This window comes from Tamandua tetradactyla, chromosome 8 (assembly GCF_023851605.1).
Source record: "Tamandua tetradactyla isolate mTamTet1 chromosome 8, mTamTet1.pri, whole genome shotgun sequence".
NCBI classification, from domain to species: domain Eukaryota; kingdom Metazoa; phylum Chordata; class Mammalia; order Pilosa; family Myrmecophagidae; genus Tamandua; species Tamandua tetradactyla.
The window spans coordinates 66,969,795-66,987,566 of record NC_135334.1 but is presented as its reverse complement, the minus strand read 5'-3'; the positions used below and the strand labels follow the sequence as shown (position 1 = coordinate 66,987,566).

General features: G+C 34.3%; 1 protein-coding gene across 2 annotated transcripts in view; it reads right to left on the bottom strand.

The window, feature by feature from the left end:
- The window catches only part of RSF1 (remodeling and spacing factor 1), a 185,183-nt gene that overhangs the window by 157,342 nt on the left and 10,069 nt on the right, over positions 1-17,772 (bottom strand). The window lies entirely within an intron of this gene.

The window sequence follows — 17,772 nt, the reverse complement described above, 5'->3', positions numbered from 1 at the left end:
ATCAAAAGGTAAACCTAAAACTACAAAATTTCTAGAAGAAAGCATAAAAGAAAATCATTGCAACCCTTGATTAGGCAAAGATTTATTAAAAAATGGAACCAGAAAAATAATCATAACAGGAAACACTGATAACCTGGGACTTCATCAAAACTAAGAACTGTTGCTCTCCAAAAGACACTTCCAAAAGAATGAACAGTCACAAACCAGAAGAAACCAGTGAAAATCCTACACATGGTGTTTTAATTTGTTAATGCTGCCTGAAATCCAATATACCAGAAATGGGTTGGCTTTTATAATGGGAATTTATTGTTACAAGTTTACAGTTCTAAGGCCAAAAACTGTCCAAGCTATGGCACCCAGAGTAAGATACTCTGACTCAAGAAAGGGTCAATGACATTCAGGGTTTCTCTGTGAGCTGGGAAGGCACATGATAATGTCTGGTAGTTTTCTCTCCCAGCTTCTTGTTTCAAACAGCTTCTCCGGGGGCATTTTCTTTCTGCATCTCCAAAGGTCTGCATCTGCTTTCTTCAAAAATGTTCCCCTCTTTAAAGGACTTCAGTAAACTAATCAAGAACTACCTTGAATAAACAGGCGGAGTCACATCTCCCTCTAATCAAAAGTTCACACTCACAATTGGGGGTGTCACACCTTCATGGAAATAACCTAATCAAAGATCCCACCCTACAATATTCAGGATTAAAGAACGTGGCTTTTCTGGGGTACAAAAACAGTTTCAAAACGGCACACATGGTAAAGCCGTATGTATAGATTATATAAAGAATTTTCAAAATTCAACTATAAGAAATTAAACCAGGTTTTAAAATGGGCAAAAGAGCAATTTGGTGGTTCCTCAAAAAGTTAAACATTAGAATTACTATATGACCTAGCAAGTCCACTTTTTGAAATATAATCCAAAATCTGAAAAGAGGAACTCAGATACTTTTGCACCATCTTCACAACAGCATTATTCAAGATAGCTAGTAAGTGGAAACAACTCAAAAGTCCATCAACAGATGAATGGATATACAAAATGTGTATATACAGGGGAATTTTATTCCGCCATAAGAAGGAATAAAGCTCTAATATATGCTATAACATGAATGAAACTTTAAAACATTAGAAGCAAAGTAAGCCAGACATAAAATGACTAATGTTGCATGATTCCACTTATATGAAAGAACTAGAAGAAGCAAATTCACAGAAACAGAAGGTAATTTAGAGTTTAACAGGACTAGGGGAAGGAAAAATAGGGAATTATCGCTTAAAATGTAAAGAATTTCTGTTTTGGGTGATAAAAAATTTTAGCAATGGCAAATGGTGATGGCAGCACACAATGAAAAAGTAATTAATGCCAATGATCTGTACACTTAAAAGTGGCTAGAATGGCAAAGTTTATGCTATGTCACTACACTTTTTTAAATGGGCAAAAGGTTTGAAAAGACACTTGATGAAAGGATATATACAAATGGTCCAAAAGCACAAGAACAATAGCTCAAAAAAATTATTCATTTGGAAAATGCAAATTAAAGCCATAATGAAATATCACTGTATAACTATTATAAAGTTATCAAGAGCTGGTAAGTATATGAAGCAACTGGAAATCTCTCATAAAGGTAAAATTGAACTGCCATTTGACACTTTCTTCAAAAGTTAAACCTAGATCTACCATATATGACAAAGAATTTCCACTCCGAGGTATTTACGCAAGAAAAAAAAAGAAGCAAACATTCACATTAAAAAATCTAAATATGAATGTTCATAGTAGTTTTATTTGTAATAGCCACATAGTAGAAACAACTCAAAAGCCCATCAAGTCAATACATAAAAAAATCATTTTATACATAAAATGAAATATTAGCAACAATACAAAGGAATAAATTATACACATCAGCATGAAGGAATATCAAAATAATTACAGAGGGAAAAAGGAGTATAAGAAAAGTTATCCAATAAAAGGTAAGAAAGAAGAAAAATTTTTTTGAATAAATAAACAGAAAACACAAATTAGGAAAGTCAAATATAGAGACATTAGAATAGATAAATGTATTTATTGCACAAAGCTACTAAAAGATTGTATTAGAGTTTGCCTATAACTAAAATAAATTCCCATAGTTTGAAAGTAAAGAAATGGAAAAAGGTATTTCATGCAAATATTAAATAATGACTAAGTATTATAAAAGCTAAACACAAAATTTGAGACAAAATATCACTGAAAGGGATAAAGAAGGACAGTGTTACAATATACAACCCACCAAGTAGGTAACAATATTGAACTTGTATGCCAACTAATATCACAGCCTCCAAATATATAAAGCAAAAACAAGGAGAAATTCACAAATTTACAGTCATAGTTGGAGACTTTAATACCTACATCTGAAATTAACAGACAAGTAGCCAAAAAATTACTAAAGATACAGAAGATGATAATGATAAAACTAACAAACTTTAACAGAATGATAGGGATACCAACAACCCCCCCCCAATAATCCATATATATTTCTTTCATGTACACACCTAACATTAACTAGTTCTAATAAATACTAGGTTAAAAAGGAAGCCTCCATAATTTAAACAATATGTATCTTAGAGATCATGCTTTCTCATAATCCAAGTAAGTTGTAGATCAGTAGTAAAGATGTATTTTATTAATCCCAAGTTTGGAGTCCTAAAAATATACTTATAAATAACTTTTGAGTTAATGAGAAAATCATAATGGAAATGACAAAATATTTGAAATTGAATATTGGAAGTAACCCTATCAAATCTTGCAGCATGAAGCTAGGGCAGAGGTTGCTGGATATTTACATTCTTTAAAGCCACTTATTGACAAACAAGAATGACCAGAATTAAGAGTTCAAATATTCAACTCAAGTCAGAAAATCAAAATAATGAAAGTAGAAATAAATAATTTATAAAGAGAAAATAAAGCAACAAAACAGAATCAAAAGCTACTTCTCTGAATAGATAAAAGAGGCAAATCTCTAGGGAGACTATAAAAAAAAAAGACTAGAACAATATTAGAAAAGGGTGAAGCTATAAAATTGATACTAATACTTTAAAAATCATAATAATACTAGAATAAAAGTAGGCCCAGCTAATTCTACAAGCAAGTTGCTAAATATTCAAACTTTATCTATTTCAGGGAATAGAAAAATATGAAAACTAATGAAATTGTACAGAATAGGCTGGTTATACTGTAGTTAAAGACAATCCTGACTATTTTCTGCATGACTTTTCTGTAAACCCACTTCTCTAATTCAAAACAAAACACCTAGTTAACTCTCAGGGGCTAACTTAAAATAACATTGTTTCATTTTTGGTTACTTGTCCAACTTGAGTCAGCAGGACTGTTCTGTGTTCACCATTGGTGTGATGCTGATAGAGAGTGGTAGACCCACTTAAAAAAGGGAAAGGGGATGTTTAATAATGGACAGCCAGATATTAAAGGCTTCCACCCTGAAATGACTACTTATTACCTTTATTCACTTTCTCAGAGGTTAATCAAGTCATATGGTCATACTTAACTCAAGGGAACAATCCTACCATAAGTTTGAAAGACAAATCAGAAACTTTTGTTGAACAGCATTAACTAACGACTACCATACTAACTCATTTTATGAAGTTAGTAAAACCTCTATACCAAAAGTGAACCAAAAAAGTACAAGAATAGAAAACTGTCTCACTTACGAACATATATAGAAAGTCAAAGTGAAATTCTAGGTGTATATCACTGTGGTTAAGAACCTGAATTTTGGAAAAGGGTTGCCTATGTTTAAATGTCAGTTATATCAGTTACTAGAAGGATTATCTTGGGCAATTTACTTAACATCTTCTCTTATTCCATTGGTGGGGACCCTAGGTGACAGAAATGGAGAAGTCACTTTCTATTTACATGCTGTTTCTGTCTGCATAGCTTCAGCAATAGATCTTCAGTCTGTCAGTAGTAGATGCTTCCAATCAGCAGTTTGTTTTCCACTCTAAAAATTTGCTTAGGTGAACCTTTAACCAGGTAGCACCCTTATCTCAGAGGTATATGTCCTAATTCAATGAAATCTCCATCTCTAATGTGGTATCCGCTACTAGACAGATATCACTTTCTTCAGACATCTAAGTTTCACCTCTGAGTAGGGAAGAGGATTCTTCTCCAAGCTCCTAATAACCCCAACCTCTTCCCTTTGTTCCTCCAACCCTAAGGGTGGTATAGTTGCACACTGCAGTCGTAATACCTGAGCAACCTCAGTGTATCCATTTCATTTTTTTTCAGTTCTCCTACTCAGGTTTAACAAATTGTTCACACTGAACTCATGTTGCTGAAATCACTAGTGGTGTTTCTCTTTTCGTGGCTGATAACCTAAAAACAAAATGGTCAAAGGACTTAAATAGACTTTTCACCAAAAAAAAAAAAAAAAAAAGATATACAAATGGCTAATAAGCACATGAAAAGATACTATATGTCTTTAGTCATTAGGGGAATACAAATCTAAACAATAAAATATAACTTCACAACCACTAAGATAGCTAAAATAAAATAAAAAGAACAATAAAAAGTGTTGTCAACGGGAAGATGGCACAGCAGGAGTCAGGAATCCGTCCTTCTATTAAAACAATTATTAAACATGTAAAAACTGTCTGAAACAACTATTTTGAAACACTGGAGGACAGCAGCCAGGGAAGAGCAGGAAGAAGAAAGAGGCTAGCAAATAACAGTTAAAAAACAAAATAAGACCAAAAAAAACAGTAAATTGCTCTCTCCGTTGTTACTGGCACCTATCTCCCATGCTCAAAGCAGGCTGTCATGGGGTCCAGCCCATGGCTAGCTTGCTGGTGACAGAAAGGGACATAAAAATCTTGTTCTCCAGGACAAGGTGTGGGCATGGTAGACCACTGATCATGGCATTTGATTAGTAATGCTGGATCCCTGGGGGCACAGCCCTGAGGGCAGCCACTGTTCCAATTCCCCCCAGACAAAGGGGATGGCAAAGGAGACAAAGATGCAAAGCTCCCTCAGGGTTGTGGGGGACAGTTAGGTAAAGAGCTGCATTTCCTGAGCAGGACAAGAAAGCTCAGCTTAGGGAAGCCATGGAAGAAGCTCTTGGCACACTTCCTGAGCCCCTCACAATGGCACTTTGGAGCCAGTCTGCACTTCTTATGGGTCTCTGGTCTGGTTAAGGTGGAAAGATTGAATTGGGAAACCCCTCTTGGGCATGCAGCCGTCTAATAATTTGCTTTCCAGGCAAAAGCAGCTTGAGACAATGAAAGGACTGTAAGAAATTACAGAGGTAGACAGTTAGGAACAAAGGCAAAGAGATCAGTCAAAAGGTAGAGAGTCGCAAAACAGTTAAAAAAGCATGACCCAACTATATGCTATCTTCAAGACACTCACCTTAAACTCAAGGATACAAGCAGGTTCAAGGATTAAGTATGGAAAAAATATACCATCAAGCAGTATCCAAAAGAGAGCTAGGGAAGCTATACAAACATCAGACAATATACATTTTAACTCAAAAGCAATTACAAGGGACAAGACAGTCATTATATACAGATAAAGGGATCAATTCAACAAGAAGATATTTCAAGTATAAACATATATGCACCTAAAAGCAGAGCTGCAAAATATACGAAACAAATATTGACATACCTGAAGGGAGAAACTGACGGTTCAACATTAATAGGAGGAGACTTAAATACACCATTTTCAATAATGGATAGAACACCTAGTCAGAAGACCAATACGTAAATACAAGACTTGAATGGTATTCTAAAGCCATTAGACCAAATAGACATATATAGAACACTTCACCCAACAACAGAATACACATTCTTCTTGAGTATACATGGATTATTCTCCAAGACAGACCACATGTTAGGTTACAAAACAAGTCTTGCTATTTGAAAAAATATATAAAATTCATATAGTGTATCTTCTCTGACCACAACAGAATGAATCTAAAACTCAGTTACTGAGACAAAAACGGAAAATTCACAAATAGTTAGAAATTAAACAGTCTTAAACAACCAATAGGTTAAAGAGAAAATCACAAGAGAAATTAGGAAATACCTTGAGGCGAAGGAAAATGAAAATAAAACATACCAAAACCTATGAAGGTAGAAAGGCAGTGCTAAGGCAAACCTGTAGCTCTAAATGTTGACAGTAAAAAAGAAGACCTCAAATCAGAATTCTAATCTCCCAAACAGTAAGAACTAGAAAAAGAGCAAACTAAACACAAAGCAAGCAGAAGGAAAGAAATAACAAAGATTACAGAGGTGATAAATGAAATGGAGAACAAAAAGAGAAACATTAAAACCAAAAGTTGGTTCTACTCATTTGAAAAGATCAATAAAAGTAACAAACCTGTAGCTAGGCTGATGAAGAAAAAAAAGAGAGGACACAAATAATAAAATCAGAAATGAAAAGGGAGACACTACTACTGATCTCACTGAAAAAGGTTCTACTAGAGAATAATACGAAGGACCGTATGCCAATAATTTTGATAATTTAGATTAAATGGAAAAATTCTTAGAAATACAAACTAAACTACCTACACTAACACATGAAAAAAATAGAAGATCTCAACAAACCAATTTCTAGTAAACAGATTGAATTAGTCATCAAAAACCTCCCAACAAAGAAAAGCCCAACACCAGATGGCTTCACAGGGGAATTTTATCAAACATTCCAAGACTTAACTCTAATTCTGCTCAAACACTTCCAGAAAACTGAAAAAGAAAGAACACTTCCTAATTCATTCTAAGAGGCTAAAGTCAAATAAAGGTACCAAATAAAAGAAATTTACAAATTGTTATTCAACGTTTTACCATTTGTTCTTGTTAGAGCAATTAGGGAAGGAAGAGAAATAAAAGGTATCCAAATTGGGAAAAAAATAAACTATTTGCAGATGACATGATCCTATATACAGAAAATCTGGGGGAGGGGGGAGCTGCTAGAGCTAATAAACGAATTAAGCAGAGCAGTAGTGTGCAAAATCAACACCCCCAAAACAGCAGTACTTCTATATACAAACAATTAACAACTGGAAGAAGAAATAAAGAAAAAAAATTCTATTTACAATAGCAACTAAGGAAATCAAATACTCATGAATAAATAAAACCAAAGATGTAAAGAACTTACACACATAAAACTAGAAAACATCACTAAAGGAAATCAAAGACAATCTAAATAAATGGAAGCACATCCCGTGTTCATGCATTGGAAGACTAAATATTGTTAAGGTATCAATCCTACCCAGAGAAATTTACAGATTCCATGTAATCCCAAAACAAAATTCCAACAACCTTCTTTGAAGAAATGGAAAAACCAATCATCAAATTTATACGGAAGTATATAGGGTCCCGAATAAGGAAAACTATCTTGAAAAACAAGAACAAAGAGGATTCAGATTATCAGATCCTAAAATTTAATACAAAGCCACAGTAATCAAAACAGAATGGTACTGACATAAGGACAGACATAAAAAACAATGTAAAAGAAATGGTAACTCTGAAATCAGCCCTTAAACTTATGGTCAACAGATTTTGGGCAAGGGGGGGCAAAGACCACCCAATTAGGAAAAAATAGACTCTCAATAAATAGTGATGGGAATATTGGATGCTCATTTGCAAAAAACAGGAAGATTCCCTACCTCACACCTTATAAAAAAATAAATTCAAAACGAACCAAAGATTTCAATACAAGAGCCAGAACTCCCAAGCTTCTAGTAGAAAATATAGGGAAGCATCTTCAGAATCTTGTGTTAAGCATTGGATTCTTAGATTTTACATGCAAAGTACAAGTTACAAAAGAAAAAACAGATAAATGGGACCTCATCATTTAAAGCTTTCGCACTCAAAGGACTTAATCATGAAAGTAAAATGACAATCTATACAATGGGAGAAAATATTTGTAAGTACAAATCAGATATGGGTTTAATATCCAGAATATATGAAGAAGTCCTTCAACTTAACAACACAAAAGACAAACAATCCATTTTAAAAATGAGCAAAAGACTTAAACAGACCTCCCTCCTAAGACTATAAAAGAATGGCCAAAAAAGCATATGAAAGACGCTCAACATCATTAGCCATCAGGGAAATGCAAATCAAAACCACTGCAAGATACCACCACACACACATTAGAAAGGCCATCAAAAAATGGAAAATTACAACTGCTGGAGAGGATGTGGAGAAACAGGACCATTCATTTATTGCTCAAGGCAATGTAAAATGTTCTATCACTGTGGAAAATAGTTTGGCAGTTTCTCAGAAAGTTAAGTATAGAATTACCACATGACCCAGCAGTTCCACTACTAGGCATATACCCCAAACAACTGAAAGCAGGGACTCAAACAGATATGTGTACACCAGTATTCATAACAATATTATGAACTGAATAAAAAAATGGAAGTAACCCAAGTGTCCACTGACTGATGAATGGATAAATACAAGTGTCATCGACTGATAAATGGTATACACAAACTACAAAATAGCCATAAAAAGGAATGAAGCCCCGATACATACTATAACATGGACAAACTTTGAAAACATTATGCTAAGTAAAAGAAGCCATTACAAAAGTCCACATCTTTGTGATTCCAAGTATACAAAACGTTCAAAATAGGCAAACTCATACAAAAAGAAGATAGATTAGTGGTTGCCATAGACTGGGATGAGGAGAAGCAGAAAGTATAAAGAATAACTAGGAATGGTAGTGGGACTCTTTTTAGGGTGATAAAATATTCTGGAATTAGATTGTGATAGTTGCACAACTCTGTGAATATAGTTTAAAAAGTTAAATTGTATAGGTAAAAGGTGAATTTTATGGAATGTGAATTACATTTCAATATAAAGTTGCATTATAAAAACAGTGAATTTATGGTGTGTAAATTGTATCTCAATAAATCTATTCTTTATAAATTGAAAGGAACAAGAATTAGAGTGACATCAGACTTCTCATCACCAACATTGCAAGCTAGCCGATAATGAAGCAACATTTTTAGCATCCCCTACTTAGTCTATTAATTAAGAATTAAGGATGAAAGAAAAATGATTTTTGAAAACACAAAGAACTCAAATTTACTGTCCCTAGTATTTATGAGAAAAATTATTTTGAAGGTAAATGGCTTGTCTTCAATCAAATCTTTCCAAAATATTCAAACTCAGTTTTTGTAGACATAATTTGAACACTTATATCAAAAGTTTAAGAAGCAGATAGTCTGTGCTGAGGCTACACCTGTCCTAGAACGCATCACTGCACTGTTGTGCTCCGCCCAGTACCCTGCATCCTGCTACACATCCATCCTACAAACACAAGCCTTTAGATTACCAAAGGAAATCAACTTCAGAGTAAGTCAATCAAGATAATTACATGCAATGAAAACAACAAATCACTAACCATATCACAATGCAGACAGCTATAGTACAGTCTAACGACCAAATTAAAACATGAGAGGAGACACAGACATTGGAACAACTAATCAAAGATGTTCATATAACTCTACTAAATAAAATCAATGGGATGGCTAATGACATAAAGTAAATCACACAGATAGTAGAAGAGCATAAAGAGGAATTTGAAAGAATAAATAGAAAAATAGCAGATATCAGAGATTAAAGATTCTGCTGACCAAATAAAAAACATACTAGAGACATACAACAGCAGATCTGAGGAGACAGAAGAAAGAATAAGCGAATTAGAGGACAAGATAACTGATTTAAAACAATCAAACTAGTAAATGGCAAAAAAATACGGAAAAATTTGAATTAGATCTCAGGGAAATGATGGACAAAACAAAGTGCACAAATATAAGAATCACTGGTGTACCAGAAGAAGAGAGTTGTAAAGGACCTGGAAGAGTAGTTGAGGATATAATGGGGAAAACTTCCCAATCCTTGTAAAGGACCTAAATATACAACTGAAAGAAGCCCAATGAACTCCAAATAGAATAAATCCAAATAGGCCTTCTGAAAGACACATACTAATCAGTCTGTCAAATTTTGAAAAGAGGCAGAAAATTCTGAAAGCAGCAAGAGATAAACAATCTACTACACATAATGGAAACCAGATAAGACTGAATTCAGACTTCTCAACTGGCACCATGGAGGCAAGAAGGCAGTGGTATGATATATTTAAAATCCTGAAAGAGAAAGACACTTCCGGGTAAGAATTCTGTACCCAGCCAAATTGTCCTTCAAAACTGAGGGAGAGATTGAAATTTGCACAAACAAATTCTGAAAGAATCTGTCAACAAGAGACTGGCCCTACAAGAAAATACTAAAAGGAAGTTCTATCAGTTGGAAAAAAAAAAAAAAAGACAGAGAGGGAGGTCTGGAGGAGGGCACAGAATTGAAGACTACCAGTAAGGGTAAATTAAAGGATAAAAAAGAGAAAGAGGGAAAAGAATACATATTCCTGAGAAATAAAATTAAAAAGATAAGATGGTGGATTCAAAAAACACTTTTTCAGTAATAACTTTGAATGTTAACGGACTAAACTTAACAATTAAAAGATAAAGACTGTCAGAATGGATTAAGAAATATAATATGGCTATATGCTGCTTACAAGAGACTCCTCTTAGACACAAGGATACAAATAGATTGAAAGTGAAAGGATGGAAAAAGATTTTCGACTCAAGTTGAAACCAAAAGAAAGCAGGAGTAGTTTTACTATAGCATTGAACAAAATAGATTTTAAATGTAAAGACATCAAAAGAGACAAAAAAGGGCACTATATGTTAATTAAAGGGACAATTCACCAAGAAAATGTAACATCATAAATGTTTATGCTTCCAATCAAGGAGCTCCAAATTATGTGAGACAGACATTGGCAAAACTGAAGGGAGCATAGATGTTTCAACAATAATAGTAGGAGACTTCAATACACCACTCACTTATACAGACAGAACAACCAGATAGAAGATCAACAAGGAAATAGAGAAGTTAAACAACTTCATAAATGAATTAGACCTAACAGATATATATATATATATATATATATAGGTCATTACATCCCAAACACAAGCGTATACATTCTTCTCTAGTGCTCATGGAACATTCTCCAGGATAGATCATATGCTGGGGCACAAAACAGGTTTTTATAAATTTTAAAAAATTGAAATTATTCAATGCACTTTCTCTGATTATGATGGAATAAAGTTGGATCTTGATAACTACCAAAGAATGAGAACATTCACAAAAATATGGAGATTAAATAACACACTCTTAAACAACCAGTGGGTTAAAGAAGAAATTGCTAGAGAAATCAATAGCTATCTGGAGATGAATGAAAATGAGAATACAACTTATCAGAACATATGGGATATGGCAAAGGCTGTGATGAGAGGGAAATTTATTGCCCTAAATGCCTACATTAAAAACAAGAGCCAAAATTGAGAACTTAACTGCTCACCTGGGAGAGCTTGAGAAAGAACAGCAAACTAACTCCAAAGCAAACAGAAGAATAGAAATAACAAAGATTAAAGCAGAGTTAAATGAATGGGAGAACAACAGAAAGAACTGATAAAACCAAAAGTTGGTTTTTTGAGAAAATCAATAACATTGATGGGCCATTAGCAACTGACAAAGAAAAAAAGAGAGATGGTGCAAATAAACAAAATTAGAAATGAGAAGGGGTATGTTACCACAGACGCTGAAGAAATAAATCATAAGATAATACTATGATCAACTATATGCCAACAAACTAGACAACTTAGCTCAAATGGACAAATTCCTGGAAACACACAAACAAGCTACACTGACTCAGGAGGAAACAGAGTATCTCAACAAACATATCAGAAGTAAAGAGATTCAATCAGTCATCAAAAATCTAACTACAAAGAAAAGCCCAGGCCTGATGGTTTCACAGGGGAATTCTATCAAACATTTCAATAAGAACTAACAACGACTCTGCTCAAACGTTTCCAAAAAATTGAGGAAAAAGGATCTCCACGTAACTCATTTTTTGAAGCTAATATCAGTTTAATACCAAAACTGAATAAAGATGTCATAAGAAAGGAAAACTACAGGCCAATTTCCCTAATGAACATAGATGCAAAAATTATCAACAAAATATTAGCATATTGAATTCAACACATTAAAAGAACTATACACCATGACCAAGTGAGGTTAATACCAGGAATGCAAGGATAGTTCAACACAAGAAAACCAATTAATGTAATACAGCACATTAACAAATCAAAAGGGAAAAATCATATGATCATCATGATTGATGCTGAGAAAGCAGTCAACAAAATTCAACATCCTTTTCTGATAAAAACACTTCAAAAGAAACAAATCAAAGGTGACTACCTTAATATGATAAAAGGAATATATGGAAAAACTGATAGCCAGCATCATACTCAATGGAGAGAGACTGAAAGCTTTCCCCCTAAGATCAGAGACAAAGATGCCCACTGTCACCACTATTACTCAACACTGCTAGAAGTCCTAACTAGAGCAATCACGCAAGGCAAAGAAATAGCCTCCAAATTGGAAAGGAAGAAGTAAAACTTTCATTATTTCTAGAAGACATGATGCCTTACTTGGGAAAATCCTGAGAAATCTACAAAAAAAAGGTACTTGAGCTAATAAATTCAACATTCCCTGCTCATGGATAGGAAGACTAAATATAGTTAAGGTGTCAATGCTACCCAAATTGATCTACAGATTCAACACAGTAACAATCAAAATTCCAACAACCTACTTTGAAGACTTGGAAAAGCTAGTTACCAAATCCTTCTGAAAGGGAAAGACACCTTGAATAGGTAAGAGCATCCTAAAAAAGAAGAACAAAGTAGGAGGATTAACACTTCCTGGCTTTAAAACCTATTATAAAGCCACAGTGGTCAAAACAGCATGGTACTGGCACAAAGATATAAACATTGACCAATGGAATCAAATCAAGAGTGCAAAAATAGACCACCACCAAATCTATGGTCAACTGATTTTTGACAAGGCCCCCAAATTCTCTGAACTGACACAAAACAGTCTTTTCAATAAATGGACATGGAAGAACTGGATATCAATATCCAAAAGAATGAAAGAGGACCCCTACCTTACACCTTATACACAAATTAATTCGAAGTCATTCGAACAACTCATACACAGGGAGCCCAGAATAAGAAAGAGGTCCTTTAAAATCTTATGGATTATTGTAATGCCTGAATACATATTAGAGTATATTAAACAGATAATCAAAAAGTATTTGCAAAGTTCCTTGAGGGATAGGAGAAAGAATATGGAACTATTATACCTTATCATCAGGGAATCCCGATACTGTGTCAAACTTTAGGGACACCCAAATCAACAGGTCATGCCCTCGATCATAAAGCTTACTCTTTCGAAGCTTATGTAGATAGTGGTGAAGCTTAGACTACCTACGGGTATGCCTAAGAGTTATTTCTGAAGGACCTCTTTTGTTGCTCAGATGTGGCCTCAATCTCTCTAAGCCCAAATCTGCAAGTAAAATCATTGCCCTCCCTGCTACATGGGACATGACATCCAGGGGTGAAATTATCCCTGGCAACGTGGGAAATGCCTCCCAAGGATGAATCTGGCCCTGGCACCATAGGATCAATAATTCCATCCTGACCAAATGGGGGAAAAGACATGTAACTAACAAAAGTATCAGTGGCAGAGAGTTCAAATAGAGTTGAACTGGCTGTTGCTCTTACACAAGCTTCAGTTAGAGCTTGCTACCTATCATAATCTGACAACCCCCAACCAAGGACCATTCCAGCCAATCCTAAAGAACACTTAAGGCAATATATAAGATTCCACAAGGGCTCCATGCACTAGAGTAACTTTCTAGAAACCTACAACTTCCAGATGGGACCTGGTCTAGATATGTCCTGAACCTAGAGGGCCCAGCCTTTCCAGAACCTCAGCTAGTTCAATCACCTGACCCCATACTAGTGACAGACCCTTCCAACATGAAAATTTAGAATGTCCATAGCTCAAATACCCCAAAAGAGAGGGATGTAAAGATCAAAGGTGATGGTAGAGTTATACAGAGAAGGGAGGATTTACAAATGATTATGAATGCTGAGTCATTAAATTGATATATCTTTTAATCTCCAGTATCTTAGAGCAGCTATAAGAAAGAACCTAAAATTGTAGAACTGTAACCCATGTCAAACTTTGAAATATGTTCTACAACTAACTGTGGTGCTGTGCTTTGAAATTTATTGTTTTTTATCTGTTATTTTTCAAAAAAAATAAAAATAAAAAGTTGATTATGGTGAAAAAAAATATTTAATCCTTCTAGCCTCCTATATTCTGGAGCAGCTAGAAGGAAAAATCTGAGAGAAGCAAATGGTAGCCCATCCTGTGACTACTTGTTGAAGAGTGCTTTGAAAACTATTGCTTTTTTATTTCTTTGCTTTGTTTATATGTTATATTATACAATAAAAAAATTAAAAAAAAAGAGTTGATGAAGGAATGCGTGGTCAATTTATTTCTAGAGAAATAAAGTCAATCTAACAAACTGATTAAGTGGAACCAGTTAAGAAAGTTTCTACTCTCTTAACTCCAAGTTTCTTTTATATAAAGTAGTCAGAAACATGTCAAAAACAAAATGTTAAATCATAGCTAAGAATTATAGTATTTATTCTGAAACCTATTGCATTGAATTTGTAAATAACATAAGCTGTAGCTTTAAAATGTAAGATGCTGGGAAGAGAAAGTTTTATCCTGATAAAAATTTACAGCACAGAGCTTTAACAACACAATAATAAGAAAACAAACATCCCAATAATTAAAAAAAGAAAGAAGATAAATAAAATACTCAAACACTTCACACACACACAAAACATATGTACATAAATATGGCCAATACAAAGTTGAAAAGATGTTCAACATCATTAATTATTAGGGAACTGCAAATTAAAACCAAAATGAGATCCAATTTCACACTCACTAGAACGGTTAAAATTAAAAAGACTGGCAATATCACTGTTAATAATTCCAAGAATGAGCAACTAGATTCATACACACTGCTGGTGGAAATGTAAAATGGCAAAATCCAAATAGTAAGTAGCTTGGGAGTTTCTGATGAAGATAAATTTATACTTATACATGACCTGATTTTTCTATGCCTAGGTTTTCACCTAATAGGAAAATACATGTCCACATAAAGATTTATATATGAATGGCCATAGCAGCTTTTATGTCAGTTTAAGAAAAACCTCATTAATTCATATGATTACTATAGTAAGTATAGTTGGTCAATCATCACATGAATAGATACATCCATATAAGAAATAGCTACTCAACAACAAAAATGAATAAATTAATGATGCACGCAACAATATGGAAGAATTACAAAATTATTATGAGCAAAAGTAGCCAAATAGAAAAGAGAAAATACTGTTTGATTCCACCTATATCTAGGAAAGATACAATGAAATATAGTGACATAAAGCAGATTAGTGGTTGCCTGTGGCCACTGGGATAACCTTTTAGAGTAACATAAATATTCTATAGTTTGATTGTTGCGGTGATTATATAGGTTATCAAAACTCAACAAACCATATACTTAAAATGCACGTTATTTTACTTCATGTACTTTATACTTTGATAAAGTTGATTAACAAAAGTCACAGGGAAGTCATTGTCAAACACTGAGTATAGGTAGCATGATCCCTCTGCTTTCTCCCACTAGAGAGAAAAAATGCAGAAATCCTGAAGGCTCAAAGGTTAATAATTAGTAAAGAGAAAATAACCAGAAACATTTTTGCAGTTTAGTAACATAAACAGCAGGACATTAAGATTCCACAACAAAGATATCTTCACAATGAAGGTGGAAAGGAGGGAGAAGAAAAGAGAAAAGAAAAATTCTTACAAGAAAATCTTAAACCAGCAGAAAAGTTGTAGTACGAACGGGTGAGAATGAATAATCAGTCTTGGCTGCACATTAGAATCACTGATGCCAGGGCCCTAATCCCCAAAGTCTGATTTTGTCAGATTGTGGCAGAGCCCAGGTATCAGTCTTTCCCTTAGTGATTCTAACGTGCAGCCATAAATAATTAGTTAAATCCCATGATTATAACAATGGCTGAGAGCCACTCAGCTAGGAGGAAAAAGAATAAGATTACTTCTTTAACTAGGGTAAACAGAAGTCAGAGTGGCATTGGATGACACAGTGCACACATTTTATAGTTATAGGAAATGGAGTTCTGTTATTTTTTTTTTTTTGCATGGAGAGGCATCGGGAATCGAACCTGGGTCTCAGGTATGGTAGACGAGAATTCCGCCACTGAGCCGTCACACCACCCAGGAAATGGAGTTTTACATCAAGAAATTTAAGAAAACCATTCCCAAGTCTGAAGAAGACTAGGGGTAGTAATGATGAAGAAAATGTTAAGATCCATTTGTCGAGGCATTCAACTGTACCTATGAACTTGTATTTCTTTAATTTTAGTATCTCAGTATTCCATTCAAATATTGTACTTTTTTAAAAACTAAAGCTCTTTCTCATAAAAAGTACTTTTAAAAGTAAAAAAGTGGGCGGTGCAATGGTAGCTCAGTGGCAGAATTCTCACCTGCCATGCCAGAGACCCGGGTTCAATTCCCAAAACCTGCCCACGCTAAAAAGAAAAAAAAAAGTAAAAAAAGCATAAATGAGTACAAAAGCATGCTATAATATGAACTAGAAGCCTAAATGTTCAGATTATGAGGCCAACATCATGATACTGAGGATCATATTACAGTCATCGGAAGACCATATGTGAGAGGACAGCCACATTTAACCAGTTTTAAATTCCCACAGCATTACAAACTATGCTGAAATTTTCTCCAACTCTTTTATGATGTAGGCAAATTTCTTTATGTTTCTAAGCCTATTTCCTTATCTATAAAATGGGGGGAAGCAGTACTATAGAGAGGTTCTGAGGATTAAATAATTTGGGTAGAAGCTTTATTTAGCATGGAGTCAGGCTCAACAGCAAGCTCTAACAACTCAAGTATCATTACTACAGACATTTAACATAATAATACTCCATTTTTGTAATTTATTTTTATGGCTATAAAAGATAGGGAATGTAGAAGACAATTTATCAAAGTTGAAGTAGGGAGCTCAAATTATGGGGAAAGAGAGAAGAAAAAAGGATTCAACACAAGTCATCATGGTAAATTAACCCAGGTAAGGGTAGAAGAGAAGCCAGGCTATAAAATCAAAGGGCCATGCAGGCAAAAAGACAGCAAGGATTAACCAGGTCATAGCCAAAATCTCTAAAATGAGGAATGATATGGAAGGTATGAATTCAGATGCCAACCCAAATTAGTACTACTGTAAAATGGCTCCTTTATGGTTCTAATAAAGTTAGGCTGGACAAGGATTTAATGGGAAGATAAACTAAACTCTATTATACTTCTGATCAAAGTTTTTCAATGTGCCACATCTTGCTATCTCCCAAAACTCAAAACACAAAAGCAAATTACAATTTAGAACATCCACTCTGATTTTTCCCTAAAAACCCCTTTAACATTTAAACACTGAAAAAGTGGCAGCTATATTTATTTGTGGAGCCAATCTTGTGGTTGCCCAGGACAAAAGAAATAAGGGGAAGTGTCAAAATAAATTCCCTGAAATAGCCAAAACAGCAAGTGCTAAAGCTTCATAGCACTCTCCATTTTCCCTGTGAAATACACTAGCGGATGCTCAAGGCACATAATCCTGCCCAATTTTATAAACTCTCCCTTCAATAAATAATCCCTTCCATCTAAATACATGGCATCACCATTCATTCAACATTGTTCTCACGAAGACTTCGGGGGAATCTC